The 16,834-nt window shown below is 34.1% G+C and overlaps 1 protein-coding gene and 1 pseudogene across 2 annotated transcripts in view; one reads left to right on the top strand and one right to left on the bottom strand.

Moving 5' to 3' along the window:
- Positions 1-16,834, top strand: part of LOC149562804 (Transducin/WD40 repeat-like superfamily protein) — a 293,154-nt gene that overhangs the window by 210,982 nt on the left and 65,338 nt on the right. The gene's annotated exons all lie outside the window — the stretch shown is intronic.
- Positions 10,805-11,968, bottom strand: LOC149562806 (V-type proton ATPase subunit D pseudogene; annotated as a pseudogene).

Genomic DNA, 16,834 nt, shown 5'->3' with positions numbered 1-16,834 from the left:
CATCAACTTGAATGACCATTATACGAGAAAATTAACTTCTTTGTTATAAAAAATGAATGGTGTGGTTAAGCTTCTTTACTAGGTTCAATATGAGATCAAAGGAAAAAGCTGAATAATATCTGTAGCTTTCAATGCAAGGAAGCCTTATGAATAGGATCTACATAGTGGTATGAAAAAAGTCCTTTTCATATGCTTTTAGAAAAAAATAGATCCAGTTGACTCTGTTCACATTAGGGGGAACCCATCAAATCATTATTTGATTGAGACAATCAACACCGACATCAGATGGTAACCATTTTTGAATAGAGGAGAATAATGAATGGACGAGTAAATGGTTAGGGTGTGAGCATTCATGAGTTCATTGCAAGACCCACAAGATAATATTTTAGACAAATGATTGGTTAAAGGTATTTTAGAACTGATAATGGTGAAGATAATTAAAACTCCCCTTTATAAATAAATTGCAATCTACGTGGAGTCCTTTGAAGGGAAGCAAGAAGTATATTGAGGCTATGGATTAACTACTAAGTAAATATATGATGCAACGAATTAAGGAAATAGGCTGCCACATGACGGATAATAGAAGGAGAAATGTACCAAGCATGTTTTTTGGAATGCCACATTGGGTTAGGAAGAAGTTTCAAGAAATCAAATTTCAAGTTAAGGAAAGTTCAAGGAAAATGTTAATGAAGAAATAGCGATGAATAGAACTATATCAATGAAGGGTGTAGCGACAATTAAATGAGCTCTTGGTGGATCCAAAATGGGAAAGGCATTGATCGTTATAAAGGTAATGTATATTAATTAAAAGTAATGATGAGGTAAGAATTAGTTGTCTATTTTATTATGATTATGGCTTTTTAAAGTAATATGGATTATGAAAATTGATTATTATATTTCCATAGTGAATAGAAAATAATATGTTTCAATAAATATATAAGAGAAATTTAGACTTGAAATGGTTAATTAAAGGATATGTAAATTTCTACTTCATACATGAATAATATAAACCGAATGTTTAATAAATTATAATGTTGGTCATCATCTTCCAAGATAAGATAAGGCCTGTGGTGGAATGGGCTGGGTTACACCATTCAGAGGTACTAGGTAAGGCCTGTGGTGAGATGGGCATTGGGCTGCATCATCCAAGGGTACTAGGTAAGGCCTATAGTGGAGCGAATACCTCAGGGTACATCATACAAAGGCACTATCTTGGAGATGATGATCGGAGAGAGATAACAATAATGAGGGAGAATGGCGAGGGCCATGATTGGGTAATAGGGTGCCCTATTATAGTTTCTCCTTCCATACTTGGGGAATGATGAGTTAATATTATAATGAGCTATACTTTTGATTGACAAGTCACTAAATTGAGACTATAAATACCTTGTTAGGGGATTGATATAATTAAATCCAAAAAAAAAGAAGGGAAATTTATATAAATATGTACTAATGATTTTGTTGTTGCAGGTTCACAATCAAGGAATCACATAATGTGTGTATTGTGTGTTTACATCGTATCTTTAACTGCTTGCATCGTGTTTACTTTGTGTCTTCAATTGTTTGCATCATGTTTACTTCGTGTCTTGAACTGTCTGCATCATGTTTACTTCGTGTTTTCAACTCTCTACATCATGTACACTTCATGTCTTCATGCATTCAAGTGTCTACGTTGTGTCGACATTTTGTCTACTTCATGTTTTCATTCATTAAGATGTATATCTCATATATCTTTTAGGCCTTTGTATGCAAATAAGTTTTTGTGTTTATGAAGGAGCTTGTGTATGAATGATTTTGTTTGAGGACAAGCAAATTCGAGAGGGGAGGACTGTGATATCCCAATTTTGACATATATAATTTAATAATAAATACGTATTATATATAAAGTTTATAATATTAATGTTGTCATGCATTCGTCACCACAAAATGCAGATAATAGCACGAAACTTTTTCAAGCTAATTTCGCGTTTCTCTAAGCTTGAATTTGATATTCAATTGCTTAGTGTTGATCAATCGATCCATTTCAATTTGAATATCAAATTGTTTTATTGAAGGCCTTCGTCAAGTCGTTTTTGTTTTGCTTTTTGTCGAGCCTTTGCTTGATTTTTGAAGCCTTCACAGTCTGTTCTTTGATTTTGAGTTTTTGTTTGCTTGTTTTTGGTCCTTTGGATTTGCTCATGTCGTGCCTTTTGATTTCCCCTTCGATTCAGTCTAACCTAGAGGTCGTCGGAGTTGTCAGTCAAGAGATATGGTCATTTTAGTGCGTCAAAAGTGGACATTTTAGGTGCAACAACACGAATTAAAAAAAATGATGTTATATTTTGATTTTGACATTCACTTTTTCAAAAATATAACATTTACTCACTTTTCTGATGTTTTGAAGTTACTTTTCATTTAAATTTATAACTTAAAATGACTATAGTGCACTTTATGTTATAATTTTAAGTTGAGTTACTTTTTAATTTTTCACTTAAAGTGACTATAGTGCACTTTATGTTATAAAGTGACTATAGAACTATATAGTTACTTTTTAAATTTTTGATTTTTAAATCAAATACTTATATAAATGTCACTTTAACTTAATGTTTATGACTTATATTGATTAATATAATGCATAAAAGTTATTTTTGACCCATATTGTTGACATTTTTATAAAAATAAGTGAAATGCATAACTTAAAAGCATTAAAGTGGATATTTTATGTGCATATGCATGTAAAAAAACTATAAAAAGTGGAAACTTTTCATGCTAATGCATACAAAAACTCATTTTGAGGACTTTTTTCATATCGTTACATCAAATGCTTGTAAAAGTGGACCTTTCTGATGCAATGAAATGAAAATTTGAGATTTTATGCTTGTGCATCAAAAAGGTGAGACATTTTAAAAAATGTGACTCCAAAAGGTGAGATTTTAGAGTCTTACACATTTTAAAATATGCAATGAGTCTCAAAAAGTGAGATTATGTCTCAAGACATTTTTTAAAACGTGCAATGGACTCTAAAAGTTCCTCTTTTGCCTTCCAACAATTTTTTAAAATATGTAATGAACATAAAAATGTCCTATTATGTGAAGAAAACATGTTCTTGCTCCAAAAACGTCCGATTTTGATCATAACTTTTGATTTTCTCTATGGATTTGGATGAAATCAGTTGCATTCAAAATGTTTTGGAGAGGTGATCATTTTGCCCTCATCAAAAATCAATTTATTGCACCCAAAAATGTATTTGAAACTCCCAATCTAGGGCACGAGTTTGCATAAAACTCCATAAATCTACCAAGTTTGATCACGTTTTTGTATGGAATCAAGTCGTTTTTACCTCATTAGGTGATTACATTGCTTGACGATCATTATTTTGGTGTTAAATCATCAAAATGTTTTACTTGGGAGATAACATTTTTTGCTTGTTTTCGCAAAAATGTTCCAAGAACATGCAATCTTTAAAACGTTGCAAGGAGGAGCTAATCTAGGGCACGTCTTGGCATTTTGCTAACTAATCTCCTTGTTTGCTGCCCTTCATAATTCGAATTTTGAAGTTTCGAAAAGTTCTCACCATTTTAGAAGAAGATTTCAAACAAGAACATCTTTTCCATCATTTTTGGCACATATTTTTCATGTAAGTGGATCTCTTCTTTCTTGCATTTTAATTCATGCTTATCGTTGTTGATTTTATGCATGAAATCGTTGAATGTATGCCATTTATAAAAATCTTTGCCTTAGAATGTGCATTTTTCCTTTAAATATGGAATTCTTCTTCATTTTGATGTCTTTGGTTCTTCCCCAAGTTCCAAATTCGAATTTCATCTTTGGAATGCATTGCATCTTGGCATGTTTTGAGTTGTTTTCAAAGGTATATTTTTTCTTTTGTTTTGGTTTTGTGTGTTTGTTTGCCGATTTTTCTCCATTTGGAGAAATTGCAAGTTTTTTTCCCAAAAACTTGTTTTTCATTCATTACATGCAAAAGCATTATCATATTTCACATTCCATTTTCATGTCATTACATCTCATATCTCATCCGACAAATGTGATTACATGTTTTTCACTTCATTCGCCATCTGCACACGCATGTAATCCCATTTTCCGCTTCCATCTTCATCCATCTCATTTTTCGCTTCCATTTACACAACACTGTTACACGAAATGCCATATGTGTAATTGCATCCGAAAGGTTTGATCTTGACCAAAAGTCATATTTTGAAAAGACAAAAAGATGTCATTTTTCGCTTTCTGTGTACTTTGACTTCTTCCTCTAAAAGTGACTATATAATTCATTATCTCACGTCCATTGTTTCATTTCCATCTTCATATACGCATTCACACTTACATGAATCAATACATGTTTCCACCTCATAACATATTTTACATGTTACCCTTCATTCGTATCCACATATACATGTAAAGTGTACCTTTCATTTGCACTTACATCTCATTTCACTTTCCACTTTCCATTACATATTGCATTTACATACGTTTGATTCAATAAAGCCTTGAAAACTTTAAGTCACTTTTGAAATCAGCAAGTTTCACTTTGCACACATTCCCATGCATTTCACCTTCACACATTTTCATTCCATTCCATTCTATTTCATTTTCCATATCGACACTTTCATTTCATTTCATACCACATTCCGTTCATTCCATTGCATATGCATATGCTTTCTCTTCGAAAGTCACTCCTTTTCAAATCTTCACTACTTCGGTATTGACGTGCATGGACATTCCTTCTGATAATGTATTTGTGTTTTGGGATTTTTGTGTTGTAGTATGAGCAAAAGAAATGTTCTCGCCTTCCAAATCCAAGGGCAAGATGAAATACCAATATGACAAAGAATTGGCACATGCAGTTCTTTCTTTAGTTACGTTTGTTCTTAATAACGTGCTAGACACCAAGATTGGTCACGTAGATGTAGTTGATTTTCTACAAAGGATTGAAGCTCCAGCTACACATGAGATGAAATGTATTAAAAGAAGCAACATCGATTTGGTTTTTACATATCCCATGACGGCCATAGAACCTGATTTTGTCTACGGATGTGCTTGGCGCTTCACTCCAAAGACAAAGAATATTAAAGACGCTGACGGCAAGGTTATCATTAGCCTTGATCTTGAAGTGATTGAACAAATCTTCAAAGTTCTTCGAAAATCAGAATGTGCTGACTTGACCAAAGAATCGTCATTAGCTTGCTGGAATGAACAAAAGGACAGTTATCAAAAGTATGTCAACCTTTACTAGTTAGATAAGAAGAGAAACAATTTTTCCAGGTGGCCAAAGACTCTTCATCGGTCCAATTTTAAACAGGAATACAAGGATCTCATCATCCTTCTCAGCAGGATTTGTGGTCTTAAGGATTCTTCTTATTTTGAGCCATGGATGTACAAATTTATGTTTCAAAATCATAGAGAACAAAGAACACATCTTTTGGGGAGAGGTTATCAGTACTGCGATCTGTCAGTAGATATGCAATGTAGGAACATCAGTACCTTTTTACATGAATTCATATCTAGTTTACATTGCTGCTGCCATGGGGTCTTTTTCAGGTCTTTCCACCAAAGGTGATTGTCTTCAAGTACCTGTTTGGGAATACTATGACTAAATCACTTTGGCTAATAGTAAATACCATTACAGAAGAGTCCAGGATGCCTTCTTTGGACATTATAGGTGTTTGTTCGACAGATAGTTATGTATCAAAAGAGTATCCGATACAGCATGGGAAAAGGTAAACTAGTACTGATGCATTTTTCTTCAATTTCCTACTTTCACATACTTGAGAGTTGGATATTTCAAAGGAGAGCCATATACCTTACTTAGGTATGCTACAGATCGAAACAATCTAATGGAGTTAGCCAAACAACTCATGGACTTGTAGAATGATCAGCATGCATCACATAGGCCCAAATTTGGCATCACCTCAACTAGGCCTTTAACTATTGGCAATTATTCAATTATTTTTGTGCCTAAAGTGAAGAATATGGAAGTAGAGTTGCAATTGATTACATTGAAGAGGTTCAAGGCTAGATTTGATTTTGATTATTGAGAGATGAACTCTCAGATAAAGAGGGCCTATAGTCATGTTCATCGCATTGAAGATATTTGGATTGACATGAGAACAGAGCTTGATGTTATGAAGATGGATTATTGTAGGTTAGCCTTGCAACAAATAATTGATTTTAACATGTTGGAAATTCCTCCAGATTTTCAAGTTGAAGATGATGGCGACATTCTTGATCTAAAATTCCATCAAGCCGGTTTTGATAAAATGTGCCCTTTTCCTATTCAATGGCAACAAAAAGAAGGTACATCTATTATGGATAGGTTTCAATCCATCTTAGCAAACACTAACAAGTGGTTGACAAGTAAAGGCCTAAAAAGAGTAAATCCTAAAATGGGTTTGGATTGTGGAAGCTTTGGTCCTCCTGGCAGGAAGTCACAGATGGAAATTATATGGAAAGATCGTGCTTTCTCTTCAAATGTCAAGAATACTCTCAAATTCAAATTAAAGTGCAGAAAATGAACCAAATCATCTCAAGTTCCTGAACCAATTCAAGAATCAGTGACAGAATCAGAAGAAGAATTGGAAACAGAATCCGAAAAAAGAAGATTTAGATGAAGAAGGAGAAATTAGAATCATATCTCCTCCCAAGCCTGCACGAGCTTGCACGTCTTCTCCACATGAAGAACCCTTTTTGCATGAGGTTAATGATAATGTAGATTCATTTTCTACTATTTTCACTCACTCCATTCCAGTCTCTGAAGTTAACACCATGGCTCTTCCGATTTCATCTATTGCTCCTTGTGTTCCTGCACATGATCAGTTTGAACACTTAGCAAATGTGTTTGAAGATTTTTCAACTCTTATTAGTGGTCAAGTTTCCCAACTTGATACATCTTTGACAGGATTTGAACTTTTCATGATAGAATCATCACAACATGTTCCTATGCCTTCAGCAGTGCAAACTGAATTCTGTTCAGTCACTGCAGATATACAATCTGGATCAATGCCAATGGTCTCCACTGTGCCTGCTTCTACAGATGAAAGTTTCAGCCTACGTGCATGGTTGAGTAGAATAACAACAAAGACGAGGAAGGCGGTTGTTCCTCCTGAAAATCTTCCTGTGAAGAAGACCAAATCCAAATCTTTGAAGGACAAGATTGTTTCTAGAATTTTCTTTGATTTTGACAAAACCAAGTATTTGAGGTTGCTGAGCCCTTAGTAGATAAACCTGTTGAAGAACTCACTAGCTCTGATTATAGATTTACTAAAATTGAAGTTGGAAAGCAATGTCGTTTGAGTTCTTTAGAAGATGCTCATGATGCATTGGCAAATGTATCAAAAAGAAGTCATGAGCTTTGGGAAAAGAAGAATTAGTTGAAACAGGAAATAGCTTGTTTGAATGACGTCATTTAGAAGCAATCTTCTTAAAATGTTGTTGCATCACAAACATCTAAAGAGAGAAGGTTGATTGAAGCTGCTAAGTCCTGGATACAGGAAATCATTGCTGAAGGAGTTCAAGCCATCACAGAAACACTTGCAGTTCTAATGCGTATTAAAGAGATTAATAGAATGGAATTAAGCTTAATTTCTTCTCTGAGTCAAGAGACAGATAACTTGAAGTAAATCCTTGAGGATTGGGATGAAATGATTAAGTTTGATCTGAATGCTATGGTCTGACGTGACGTTCTTGTGTCATGTGAAATGTTTTTCAGATTTCAAGGACTCATTGTTTACAAGGAAGAGACCTTAAGAAAGTTGATCACAAAATTGCAAGTGGCTCTTGAAGATTGTAAAGCAATTGAAAGAAGCCTTACTTGTGATTTGGAGCAATTTGGATGCCGTGTTACTGATAATCTTGGTAATCTTTTGGCAACAGAAAGAGTGAATTCATAATATACAATCAGGATCAATGCTGATGTAGATTCCGAAGATTTTGGTTCACACACAATGAACAAGTTCGTTTTGTACAAATCCTTGACAAAACACTTGTTAGATAATAGAACAACAAATTCCGAAGTTGTGCAATCAGCATATGAAAATACAGTGAGAATCTAAGCTATATCAAAGACTGTGGAGATTGCTGATCTTCATACAGTGCATGACATGATTGTGAAATTCAAGGCATTAAGAAACAATCTTTAAGATTGTTGTGTAATTTCTATTTCATAATTGTTTAGAATGCATTACATGAAAAAGTGTAGTTGCATCTAATGTGAATTGCATGTATGAAAAAGATGTAATGCGAATTGCATGTATGCAAGAGATTTAATGCGAGTTGCATGTAACCCTTTAGTTTCTGTAGTTAGACTTGGTCAAAGTTGGTTGAGTTGCTCCCACTTTTTTCTCCCCTTTTTTCTCAACTTCTTTGCCTATATAAAGGAGTGCCCCCCTTATTGTAAAATAATCATCTTTACGGAAGAGAGCTCTAGAGAAATTGTGCGAGCAGAACTTCTTTTGTGTAGCACTATTTTGAGAGAAAGTGAATACAAAGGAGCATTTGATACTTAACTTTGATTAAGTGAAATTGTTGCTTGTATGGATTGTAAGCTTTGTCTATAATTCATTCAAGTTATCTTTGATTCGTACTATCTTTTGTTATTGATATTGTATCTTGTGATAGATAGAAAAGAGTTAAGAAACAATTGAAGCCCGAGCTTTCACCAGGAGCAATTGTGAATATCCATAGCTAGAAGCTTTGTCTAGAGCTTGTATTTTCATCTTGATTGACAAAATAGTTAGATTGTTCTTACTTTTAGGAGTGTTTGTGCCCTAATTGTAGAGATTTTATCATATAGAAGTACAACAGGACTTAGAGCCAAATTGCTACATTTTGGCTAGCCTTTTGAGTTAGTTAAAATTTATCGGTATCACTATTTCCAGCTCTTGATAGAAGTGTAGTTAGAGATTGACCTTGTCCATTACTCGCTCCACGAGTAAGTCGATTCTTTCTTGAAAGTTAAGAAGAAAGGATATTGGTAACACCCTTTTTACAAATTCTCTCGACTTCTTGCTTACCTTGAGTTGATCCAAGGAACGCTAAGAAGGGGGAGCCCTCCCTTTAAGGTAGGAGAGACTTTGTCTCACACGCTGTGGCTGGTCATCCTATTTTGCGATTGGATTTTTACCCAAAACTGTCGGTTGCAAAATATCCACCCAACAATTAAAATAATTAATATTGTATATAAATTGAAAATATAAATTTTTATATATCATATATGTTATCATATAACTATACATGTATATATACAATATGTATATATACATAAATATATTAGATATTAATGATATAAATAAGATTAATAAAATGAATAAATAATATTTATAGCACTAATACTATTAATAGTAATATCACTATAGATACAATATATATTATTAAAGTGATATAAATTATATATTTATATAAATTGAAATTTATATAATTATATAATTAATATAATTATTATATTGTGAGAAGACGTGACTCTTACAATTGAAAAATATATAGATATTGTATACAAACTTTGGTAAGGGGATCATTAGATAGGGGAAAATATCAAACTATACGAATTGAAAGGAAAACAAGTAATAGCCCTGAAAACGGGACATTACATTGTGATACACTTTGGAAATTGAAATGAGGAAGAACGATTGTGGATTCTTGGGAAACAACCTTAAGGTTTTTGAAAAATAAAACATAAACAAGAAAGAAACAAAAACCAAGTGCAAAACAGAAACATACCTTTCATTTTTGACTCAAACATGGCAAATACCAAGTTACTTTCCTATGCAAATTTGAAATTGTAATTCGGGGAAATTCCAAACTCTTGAAAATGAATTTTTTTGTTGAAACTGTAGTCCAAAAATCAAAGATAATAATCAGCAAATAGAAGGAGAAAGACTGAAGCAAAGAACACCAGAAATATCCTGGGAAGACCCTTCAAGAATGAAGGGAAAAACCCAGCCACACAACAAAATAGATCTTTATTGGTAATAAAAGTTCAAGTGTACAATGGTTATCGCTTGATGCGAATATATAACAATAGAAGAGGTTCTTCATATTCTAGCCAAGGATCTCTTGAGTTTCTCATAACCCCTAAAATTAAATATGAGTCTTTGAATATTCATGCCTCAATGCATGTGAATGACACATGTCAATTACATTTATAATATTACAAATTAAATTTTAAGTGTCCTTTTCAACTGAAGATGACAATAACGATAATAATGTTCATATTTCCAGAGATAAAGATCTCTATCGTAGCTACCATCTTCAACACTCCCTCTTAGCTAGAGAGGGATCTTTAGCTGAATAGTCACATAAAGCTGCAATCAAAAATATCAATGATAAATTCTGATCATACGAATTCAAAACATAATTCGTGGAGTTACTCAACATGGACACCTATAACAATGAATCATATTCATGGAATCACTCAACATGTAAACTTGTAAGAATCAATCATATTCATGAAATCACTCAACATGAAAAATTTGCAAGACTCACAGCTAAGCCTTTGTTCATGGACTCTCTCAACGTGAACTGTCATGGAATCTCTCAACATGACATCCAACTCCTATCACAGAATCTCTCAATGTGATGACATCATGGACTCTCTCAACATGATGTTCACTATCGCATAGTGAAAGAGTTCTCATAGCTGATCTTACAATCTCATTTATTCACACAAGAAAAAATAAAAGACTAAGACTTGATTACATTTAAGTCTCAAATTTTATAAATACCACAAGCAAATGAAGGGGATTCCATAAGAACTCCCTCTTAATAGAAATAGATTTGATCATCATATTCAATTAGATGACATATCCTCCCTTTAAGGATGAATATCTCCCTCTGAGTCATGAATTTCCTCTGAACACAGATATAAATCATCTTGTTGCTTCCTGCAACAAAGAGATATTATTAAAACCATCATTTATTTATGTATAACTCAAATTACATAATAACTATCGCTAGAAATAATGTATGGAATAGTTACACATAGGCTCTTAGTCAATTTGTATCCAAAGGGAAAACTTCCAATTAAATAATGCATGCAACCTCCTTAAAATTGGAATAAGGATAAGTAAATACTTAGCTTAAAGAATTGCTCAAAAGCACCTGGAGGCTTTATAGCTAAGAACTTATAACTAGAACCCTGATTGTGAGCCCCAGTTTGCTCATAACAAAGTCAAACCTTTTGCGATGATGGTCACCAGGGCTGCTGAGTCGGGCAATTGATCCACCTTGATTCTCTAATCTCTTGATGCAACTCGTAGTTGTAACGCCTTTCTTGATACACGTTCATTAGCCACCATAAATGCTATCCTGTGATTCCCTCCTATCAGACATGTTGTTGTTAAAAATACCCTTGAATCTTCGTGAGCCTAAAGAAATCCTCCCTCTCCAGCTCATCAAGTTCCCCTTTAATATAATTAATAGTATTCTCCAGTCTTGACTTCACCACATTCTGCAACGCATTGACCCTCCGATTGGTTGCCTTGATGGCCACATCCAGCATCAAAAACAAAGTCTAGAGCGACGCCAATTCCACGAGAACCTCAATAGCCTTGATGTAAGCAGATCGATAGGACTGGATCTGCTGCCCTCCACGGGCCAAGCCCGTCAAATTGTTCTTAGTTGCTCCTTCCTCTGTAAAATACTCGAATTTGGGCAATTTGACGCCCGCAACATTTTCCTGACGGGCAAGCAAATTGACGGTTGCGGATTCCACATTTTCCAAGACGATATGCTTGATGTTTTCCCCTGCCACGTATTTGGCTTTAGTTAGGGCAAAGGCAGATGCTTTCATGGTTTCACCCCTGGCTTCTTTCACTGAAATGATGCACTTCAAGATTTGTCAGAACTGGACGGTAAGTGCATCACTTTTCTTCTTCAGCAGAGTGTGCCCTCGTGTAGTGTCAACCAGTCGCGCTTTCATCATGCCTTGCATCATTACCATTGGCACCACGTTCAGCGGTTGCCCCTGTCGAGACATATTTCGTAGCTTTTGCTCGACTAGAGTTCAAATCCCTCGGAGTTGCAGAATTCAGTAAAAATCCCAATGCTTAGATGACTTTCGAATCCTTTCCTTGGATTCCCCACTCAGATCTGCAATTGATGGCCCAAAAATCACGACTCATTTGATAAAAAGATTACAGTCAGAGCATGTAATAATTAGGAATAGCTTAGCTTTCAATCCAAAATCACTTCTAAAATCTAGTTACACCGATGAAGAAATTCATATGATCAACTAAGAAAGATGTTTGATCTTATCATCTTTGAGGCACTACATATCCGTGACCAAAGGATTGAAACCCAAGGCTCGTGATTAAAAAATATGCTCGAGGAAAGAAGAAAACATTGCACAATTGCTTAAATAAAGAAATATACAAAAATCTTGATATATTTCTGCAATCTCATGCACTGAACTGCATTGAGGGTCACAAAGAAAGATGAAGACACATCTCATATCCACACAAAAAAAAAAAATCCCTTAGAGATATTACATACACTAAATATCAGGAAAAAAAACTCTTCTTTAATTGTGATTATCCAACTAGGCTCTGATACCATGTTGAAACTATAGCCCAGAAAACAAAGATAATAATCAACAAATAGAAGGAGAAAAATTGAAACAAAGAACACTAGAAATATCCTGTGAAAACCCTTCGAGAATGAAGGGAAAAACCGAGCCACACAACAAAATATATCTTTATTAATAATAAAAGTTCAAGTGTACAATGCTTATCGCTTGATGCGAATATATAACAATAGAAGAGACTCTTCATATTCTAACCGAGGATTTCTTGAGTTTCTCATAACTCCTATAATTAAATATGACTCTTTGAATATTCATGCCTCAATGTATGTGAATGACACGTGTCATTTACATTTATAATATTACAAATTAAACTTTAAGTATCCTTTTCAGTTGAAGATGACAATAACGATAATAACGTTCATATTTCCAGAGATAAAGATCTCTATCATTGCTACCATCTTCAACATTTTTTACCGTATTCAAAGAGAATTTGCACTTTACATGGCATACATTTGGACAAATGTGCAATAACAAGCCATAATATGCATGGAAATAGCAAGATAAGCATGAATTAATGAGCTCTAACTTAACTGAGCTCATCAGAACCAATAGTTTGACTTACTATGAATAGTAAGTCTCTCAAATGGAGCCAAAACACACCATAGGTTGTTGGAAAGCCTATAAACCCACAACTGAGACCCTCAAATCCCTCTGTCAGCTCACGAGGGTCGCAATGGTGAACTGACCAAGGTAAGTGCAGGAACTTGCTAAAAATGTGGACATTACAAGGTTTGGCCTCCGTTACATTCGGTCTCTACCCCCATGGTGGTTTTGTTGTGTTTGTTTCCCTCCATGGCCCTTTCTTTTGTTTATCTTTCATTTCCTCTTCTGTTTCTTTGTTTTGTTGAGGTCTCTTTAATTTTCTTTCTCTTTTCACTTGTCGCTGTTTCCTATGTTTCTAGCCTTTGTCTCGTGTTTTGTGTTGTTGAGGAGGTGGTATTTATTGACACAATGGCAGTTCACTTTTCCTCTTTTCTACAAGATGGCTTCTTTATCATGTACACATTGACTAGTAGGTCTAATAGTAAAGTTAAAACGAAGTATCTTTTCTTTTCCAAAAAGAGACTATTTATTGATCTTATTAGAAAGATAAAGGAAAGTGGGGATGGATTTTGATTATTCCGAAGGGAAAAGTTTTTGCCCTTAGCCAGTTATGTCAATGAAGAATTGGAAATAGTTTAATTATGATAGGGATTGGAATCAAATAGTTTTCCCTCTTTCAGATTGTTGAGTAACCCCTAAAAAAAGTTAGTTTTGGTAGGTTAGCTGCTGGATATGGCTGGTATGTCTATGTCTTATGGTGATGGCAGGTTGATAGTATAGTTGTATAGAAGCTGGGACAACTTTCAGCTGAGAATCATTATTTAGGTTGGCTGCAAAATGGTATTAAATTGTGTTAGCCTTCCAGTAATAGAGAAATTTAATTAGTTTTATAAGTTCATTAGGATATAGTATTAATTTGAGGATAATCCGTCATAGTATAAAAGAGCTTTTTAACCTTAAATTGATTGTATGAAAGAGTGCAGTAGTTTTCATTGTTTCCATAGTATTACTTCAATCTCTCTAACCCAATGATGGAAATATAACTATGACTTCTAGGGGAGTACTTGGATTCCATTAGTGCCTTTCCTTGTCTATGAATGTAGGGAATTGATAAGCCTCTACTTAAGAAAAAATAGCAATGTTTCACAAGGCATATCTCCATTGCTGATAGGAATGTTATGGTGCAGTTTTCCTACTAAGAAAGAAAATACAAGTTTCAGGATTATTTTCAAACAAGTTATTAATCAATCTACCACGGTGTAAAATGTACGTATATGTGAATTTGTAAAGACCTAAGGTCTCTCATTATCCTCATCAAATGGGATCTATTGGACCTAGGTCAATGCCCTCCATGCATTCTCATAAATTGTAATATTTTTGTAAAATTAGATAGGGGCATATCGAGCTACAACTAGAGGTTTTCTTCCTTCTTGTTTCCTACCAGTATGCTCCCATGAACCAAGGGTAATGTACATCTTTTTTCATTAATAAAATATCAAGGTCCTAGCCGTTTACTGATAAAAAAAATAAAGTTTAAATAAAACACATTTATAATAATGCAGAAAGAGATTAAAATGACCTACGAAAGAGGTACTAGGGCACCCACATGACAAAACCTAGACATGAGGTCCTATTGTGAAGGCAAAGGCAGCGTGTCAAAAGATGAAACACGCCTCTAAGGTTCTATCCCACTCTCGTATGAAGGCCAAGTACCAACCCTAATGTGTAAGACTTAACAACTTGGAATTTGGATGGTGCAATGTTCATGATCATGTATACATCCACTCCTTGTATTTTCCCTCCTATCTTAGAGGTGAATCTTTCATGCGGTCACTGAAACAAGAATATAGCTAGTTCATCGTTATCAAAATGTTATATTGCATATAAGATAATCAATATAGTTTGAGGTTAATATATAAAATCTTATCGTTTGACTTTCAACCAGTGTTCCATGAAACAAAAACAAGATTCAAGCATAACGTTAGTCGAAACAATTGTTTCATTAAAGTAGATATCATCTAGGACATTAAATCAATAAACCACTATTTTGTTAAAGCAAGCATATAACATTTAGGGCATCAAATACATAGAATCTTCTGTTTCATTAAAACTAGATTTAACTTCTAACACATCAAATTGAATAAACAATTGTTTCATTTAAAACAACTTGTAACATTTAGGGTATCAAATTAATTCAAAACCAGTGCTTTATGAAAAGCACAAACTATCGTCTAGGGCATCACTAATCAGGAGGGGTGTGACACATCTGATGTAATATTATTGCCACATTTATTGAACTATAATTTTAAGCAGTATATTAAAATATAATGTGCCAACGAAATAAATTAATGCCTCAAACATACAAATTATCCACCCTAATAGTAATCTCTCTTTCTAGCATCATTCTCCAGCAATAAAAACAGTTATATTTCCATACATCATATTTTTTTCTGAAAATTACAGTATTATCTCCAAAAATAATTTCTTATTCTAAAACTTTCAATGAACAATGGGGACGCGACCCCCCGAATTCACTAGCATTACTTGAATAGGGATGCATCACAGATGTGGGCACATAATTGTTTTCTGAAAATTACAGTATTATTTCCAGCAATAATTCCTTATTCTAAAAGTTACAGTGAACAACGGGGACGCGACACCCCAAATTCCCCTTTGTTTTTGGAATAGGGACGGACCAGGGTCGTGTGGACAAGATTCCAACGCATTCAAAGGGACTAACACAATGTCAACATGCTGCTGGAAATGCAGGGACCTCCCCACACTCTCGGAATGCTGATGGTGATGCAACGGCATCCCTTAAGCATTTCTGAGACATTCCTTGTTATGGCAGTAGCATATAAGCTATTTTCAAAAGAAAAACACATTTTTAAATGATGTTTTGATTTTGTACATTTTTGATATCATGTTACTGATTGTGATCATCTTTATGATCAGATACTTTTGATAACATATTATAAAATAGAACTCTTCTATTTGCTGATTCGATAATCTAAAATTTTATCGTTATGTAGTATTTGGTATTCTAATTCTAATTAGTATTTTGATATTGAAAACTTCAATGTTCAATTGTTTAGTAATTTTTTAATTTTACATCTTTGTGTCTTCTAAATCTCTTCACAACTAGCATTTTAAGTACTATATGTATAGTGTATAGTATATACACCTCATTTCCCCCCACTGCCGTCGCCCCGCCATTCTGAAATTGGGGTCCCTTTGTCCCTCTATCCTAGAAACTTGTCCCCTCGTTCTAATACCCCCTGTCCCCGACGATGGTGTAGCTATGAACAAACACCAAATACCTCTGTGATACACCCCTATTCAAATGATCTAAACAATATTTCTGAAATGCGTTTGAAGAAAACTTTTCAAAGTTCCTTGTTGAACCCCTTGTGTAAATCCTGCAAAGAATCTATCTACAGATGGAGTAGGTCTCATCCAACACACCAAAAATCCAGGGTTGCTATCCTCAAGCTCCCTGAAAACCAATGCTCTCCAAAATACTCCTGATAGCAGATTTTTGAATGGTGTTTGCAACCTTCCTTGACCAACCTTTCTGTAATAATTTAATGATCTTCTAGAATAATTATTTAATACAATGATTTTATTTATATTTTCTTTTAAACCAAAATTCACTTTAGTTTTAAATAATTATTAGTTGCCTTAAATAATTTATGGAAAGATAACAAATAAATAGTT

This window comes from Cupressus sempervirens, chromosome 4, assembly GCF_028749045.1.
Source record: "Cupressus sempervirens isolate cs-2001-9-10 chromosome 4, ASM2874904v1, whole genome shotgun sequence".
Lineage (NCBI taxonomy): Eukaryota > Viridiplantae > Streptophyta > Pinopsida > Cupressales > Cupressaceae > Cupressus > Cupressus sempervirens.
The sequence above is the reverse complement of the archived record's forward strand: the minus strand, read 5'-3'. Positions and strand labels throughout refer to the sequence as shown.